We start from the raw sequence: 6,340 nt of genomic DNA, 5'->3' as shown, positions 1-6,340 counted from the left end.
CATTAAATATAAGGGTAAAAGATATTCTAGAGGAGCATAGGATTGATGTGTTCATAGGGACTTTAAAGGATAACATCCAACATGAGGTTCGCCTTTGGGAACCTGATTCGTTGGAGAAGACATTCAAGTTGGCAAGAAAAATGGAAAGCAAAATTATGGCAACAAGGAAGCCTACCACTCACAACTATAAAGATGGAAGTGTTTTTTCCCCTAGCCATCCACAACCTACAATGTTGACACCACAAAAGTTGGAAGAAAAAAGAGCAAAAGGGATTTGTTACAAATGTGATAGAAAATACATTAAAGGTCATAAATGTGCCGATAAAAAAATATTTTACATATATTGTGATGAAGTGGAAGAAAAGGATTAAGAAACGTCAAAAGATGAGGATATACACCAAGAACAAACCCTAGAGAAATAATAAAAGAATCCTACGATATCTTGTAATGCATTGGTCAGAATTACCACTCCTCAAACTATCAAGATAGAAGGACATATCAAGAAGAAAAAGATAATAGTTTTGATTGATTTGGGGAGTACCCATAATTTTATTCGTTGTAGGATATGCAAGGAATTGAATTGCTTCCTATGTCCAGCACTAGAGTGTCAAGTGATGGTTGCAAGTGGAGGAACCATAAATGTCTATGGAAAGTGCCATAATATCAAGCTATCTATGGGAGAATATGTATTGAATAGCCCAATGATTTCCATTCAAATGAGTGGTGCTGATGTTGTACTAGGAGTCCAATGGCTATAATCCTTGGGTAAAATAGCTTTTAATTTTCAAGAAATTTTCATGAAATTTTTTTCAGAAGGAAAGGAAGTTGAATTAAGGGGTATCACAGGGAAACCAAGAAAGATAATCAACTCTAACAGAATGACAAAGCTTCTAAAGAAAGAAAAACAAGGCGTAATTGCACAGTTATGTTTGTTAGAGGTTCCCACATCGAACTCATCTATTTCTCCAGATCTCCAAAAAGTCTTGGACAATCATTCCAAGGTATTTGAGACTCTCAAAGGCCTCCCACCTATTCGTGATCATGATCGAGTTATTCATTTGATTACAGGAAGTGTTCCTCTAAACATCAGGCCTTACAGATATCCCTATGCCCAAAAGAGTGAAATTGAACGTATGGTTGCAAAAAATCTAGAGGCTGGTATAATTAAACCTAGTTAAAGTTGTTTCTTTGCTCTAGTAGTGTTGGTGCACAAGAAGGATGGATCATGGTGCATGTGTCCATATTATAGGGAGCTCAAAAATCTCACTATTAAAGATAAATTTCCCATTCCTGTCATTGATGAATTATTGGATCAATTTACTTCACCAAGTTGGATATTCATTAAGGATATCATCAAATCATAATGAAGATGGAAGACATTCTGAAAATAGCATTTAGAACTCATGAGGGTCATTATGAATTTTTGGTCATGCCTTCTGGCCTTACCGATGCACCTTCTACATTTCAAGGTTTGATGAATTCCATTTTCAAACCCTTAGAAAATTTGTGTTAGTATTTTTTGATGATATACTAATTTACAAAAAGTCTTGTAAGGATCATGTTCAACATGTTGACAGGGTGCTCAAACTATTGGAGGAGAAACAATTATATGCAAAAAGCTCCAAATGTTTCTTTGGAGTACAAGATGTGGAATATCTGGGTCATATTGTATCTCATGAAGGTGTTAATGTAGACCCTAGAAAATTTAAAGCCATTAAGGAATGGAAAATCCCCACATCGATAAAGCATCTGCGAGGATTTCTCAGGTTGACAAGGTATTATCCCAAGTTTGTTAAGAATTATGGGAGAATAGAAACACCTCTAACAACAATATTGAAGAAAGATGCATTTTCATGAACTCCAGAAGAAACAAAGGCCTTTGAACATCTTAAAGAGGCAATGTGCCAAGCACCACTCTTAGTTACGTCAGACTTCACAAAAACCTTTATTGTGGAATGTGATGCCTCAGGAAATGGAACTGGTGTTGTTTTAATGCAAGAAGAAAGACCCATTGCTTTCGAAAGTCATTGAATCAAAGGAAAGTATTTACACAAATCTATCTATGAGAAGGAAATGTTGGCAATACAACATGCACTTAAGAAATGGCAACCCTACCTAATGGGAAGACACTTCAAGGTAAAAACGGATCATGATATTTTTAAATATTTTTTAGAACAAATATTATCTTTAGAAGAGTAGCAAAAATGGGTGACAAAGATGTTTGGTTATGACTTTGAAATCATCTACAAAGAAGGGAAGAAAAATGTTGTGGCAAATGCACTCTCAAGAAAGGATGAGGATGTGTCTAAAGCATTTCTTTCCGCCATTTATATTATCCAACTAGATAGGATAAACAAAGCAAGGGATGAATGGAAGAATGACGAAGAAGTGTGGGCACTCATTCAAAAGATACAACAAGATCCCAATACATCTGCTACATTTAGTTGGAAAAATGATTCGTTATGGTACAAATATCACTTATACCTATGTAAGAATTCCCAACCCAAACAAAAGATTCTTATGGAATTGCACACCTTTCCATTAGGAGGGCACTCAGGATTTTTAAAAACTTACCACAGGGTTAAGAAGGAAATTTTAGGGATTGCCTTAAATCAGATATTCAAATTTTTGTGGCAGGATGTTTGGTTTTTCCAACAAAATAAAGTTGAAACAATTAAGACCCAAGGTCTATTACAATCTTTATCCATTCCAAGCCAAAAGTGGGAGGAGTTTTCAATGGATTTTATCACAGTTTTATCCAAGTACGAAGTAAAGAGTGTCATCATGGTGGTAGTTGACAGACTTAGCAAGTATGCACACTTTTGTGAATTATCTCATCCATTTAAACCCAATACAGTTTCTACTGCATTTATGGAAATAATTCAAAAGATACATGGAAACCCAAAGTCTATTGTAGGCGACAAAGATCCCATTTTCACGAGAACGTTTTGGACAAAATTATTTTATTGTCTTGGTACTAAGTTAGCTCATAGCTCATCTTATCATCCTCAATCGTATGGGCAAACTAAGATAGTAAACAAATGTTTGGAAGGATATCTTCATTGCTTTGTATCTGATAAACAAACACAATGGGTCAAATGGTTGCCTCTAGTTGAATGGTGGTATAACACTTCCTTCCATACTACAGAAAAAATGACCCCATTTATAGCACTTTATGGATATCATGCACCATCCATCACATCATATTTAAGAGAAATTTTTAAGGTTCAAGCAGTGGAAGATCACATCAAGCATCAACAACAAGTTCTCCAACTCTTAAAGGATAACCTCACTTTGGCATAGAAAATAATGAAACAACATGCCGATCAACATCGCAGCGAATTTTTTTTTGATGTAGGTGATTGGGCATTCCTATGACTACAACCATATAAAAAAATGTGCCTCAAGAAAGCTACGAAGGATAATAAATTATCACCAAAGTATTATGGTCCGTACAAGGTGTTGGAAAAGATTGGTACTATGGCATACAAATTGGAGCTTCTTGTAGCTTCCTGAGTGCGCCCTGTTTTCCATGTTTCATGCTTAAAGAAGGTTATAGGTGTCAAGCTCCCACTTAAAACAATATTGCCAGAACTTGACGACAAAGGAAAAATAATATTGGAACTTGAAGTAGTCATAGAAACAAGAACTCGACAACTAGGAAATCGATCAATTTCGGAGTATCTCATCAAGTGGAAGAACCTACCCGCTGAAGATTCCACATGGGAGGATGAGAATTTTATACAAAATCATCCAGAACTACTCAAGCGTTGAGGACAACATTTTTTTGAAGGAGAGAGGCATGTTAGGTCGCTATAATACTATTGATTCCCCCATTACTATTGTCATTGTAGCCCTTATTATTATTGTTGTGCCCCTATTGTCCCCATATAGTTATTATTATGCCCCATAGAAGCCCATTAGTGTTATTGTTGTGCCCTTATATTATTATTGTTATGTTGGCTTTGATTATATTGTGACCCCTTAGAATCCTATATATAGAAAGGAGGTTTTGTCATTTGTATCATCCAATAATTGTTCATTTGTGTAATGTAAAGGAGGTTACCCCCTTGAAGAGGTTGATTTTGAAGTCGTTGATCTATCTTTTCTTCTATTTTGTGATCTGGTTACATAAAATATTGAAAACACTCTAGTCTGGCTACTATGACGATACACCGATGCTACTCTATCACTCCCCAAAATTTTCTACAGGAGGAATTACAAGGTATGTTAACTGACGATTGCATCAAGGATGTGTAGTGTCACTCAAGGGGTTAGCAGTGACATTGAGTGAAGCAAGTTATAAATGGCATGGGAATGTTGAGATTTTAGTGTTTGCACGGGACTACTGGATGGGAATGGAGAAATGAATACTGCAAAGAAAATATCACTATTAAGATAACATCAAAAATAATAATCGCTTACCTCCTCACTTGAGGCATCACTCCAAAACTTGAGACAGGAAGACAAGATCAAACTCAGTCTCTATATGGACCCTGATCATGCTTAAAAGGAAGAAAAACTTTTTAGGATTACAAATTCTAAGGAATTTAGAACCTGAAAAAGCTTCAACACCATTTAAAAGAAGATTTACATCCTCTACTAAGGGTTTCTTATTTTCCTTCATAATCTATGGCCAACATAGTGGAAACAATGGAGGAAATGATCTCTTCAATCATGTTTCATATATATTAAATATATTAATAAAATATTATAAAAGATATGAATAATCCACCAAAAACTTTTTAAGAAATATAATTAGAAACCCCATGTCTTGATGGAATAAAAGGAATGTGACCACCATTCTGAGGACCCACCTGCATGCATTACACATTCTTTACATAACCTTGGATAGTTCGATACCATAGACTCACGAGGCATCCATGGTCATCTCGTAGGCCACTTATAAAATCAATTCATGTGTGGAATCATTTTCTCCTTACTATAGCAAAGCTCCTACATTTTAAGTTTTGAAGCCCCTACCTAATAGCACTTACAACGTCCATGCTCATCTCATAGGCCACTTATAAAATTAGTTTGGGTGCGAAATCATTTTCTTCTTACTGTAACCAAGCCCCTACCTTGTAAGTTTCAAAGCCCATACCTAATAGCACTTACAATAATAGTGCTTATTTTCTTCCTTACTTGCCTGAGTTTAGGTCCGATTTTAGGTCATCCCAAAAGAACTCCTTATGAACTAGGTTCCTCCATTCATGACAACAGAAGGGGTTAGTTATGCAGATGTTTCAAGAGTTGGTGTGCGTTGGGGGACTACACCAACGAGATGAACTAGGATCGCCTCTCTATCCTATCTGCCGCCTCTCTTTTCTAGGTTATCCACTCATCACTCAGACATATTCCTTGTGGTAGTATCCTGATTTGATTTCGGTTGTGTTTGTAGTATCTATGTGGTAATACGTAGAGAGACTGGCCCGAGAGACTGAATGGCCTTCCTACCTGGTTGAAGGTCTCAGGGAGTAATTAGTTCGACGAATAAAGGTGGAAAAAGAGAAGATTTTGGGTTGACGTTTAGTGCTCTTATCGAGTGAAGCATAATCATTGTTGCCTAGATAAGATCAGTGTGCCAGAGTACCAATAAATAAAATACCTAGCAGACCACACTAACCCGATACTTATTTTCTTATGAGAGGGGCACACAGAAGGAAGAGGATTGTGTTATCAAAAGTGAGAAACTAAAGCTATTTCAACTTTCACAAAAGAATAAGAAACTATGAACATTAAAATAAATAATATATTGAGTGAAATTAATAGGTATTATGAAAATTATGGAAACAGATGGTTACTAGTTTATTGCAAAATCATAATATGCTTTCAAAAATTGTGTTTTTCAAAACGAATTTATGAAAAAGAGTGGTACCATTTTTTATTCAATGTGAAGATCAACAAGATGGACTCGATTCAGCATTATGTTTGTGAAATCCACAAAAATCCAATGAAGGCTGACTCTTGGCAGGCTGCGATATATGGTTTTCTTAAGCAATGAAAGAAACATGTGAAGAAAAATAGAAAGTCGTGTAATAATACAATAGGAAGGAAGCCACATGTAACATTGCTCAAAAGTATGTGGCTAGACTCAGTGAAGCTGTGCATCCTACGGGTCAAAATATTTAGATTTCCCTTCACTGGAACACTCGGTGTTAAGAATTTAATTTTAGCTAACTAATTTTACAGCAACGGTAGAATTATTCAAGAATGACAGGAATTCTCTTGTTCATATGCCTTTTAAACCTAATTTATTAACCTCTTGACCTCAAAAAAAGGCCAAAAGACCTCCAATTTTTTGATTGGTTAACAATGAATGCTTTCAGTGTCCAATAGG

Source organism: Pinus tabuliformis, chromosome 8, assembly GCF_031772625.1.
Source record: "Pinus tabuliformis cultivar Carrire ecotype Pingquan chromosome 8, CPIR1, whole genome shotgun sequence".
Lineage (NCBI taxonomy): Eukaryota > Viridiplantae > Streptophyta > Pinopsida > Pinales > Pinaceae > Pinus > Pinus tabuliformis.
Note: the sequence above shows the minus strand (reverse complement) of the source record.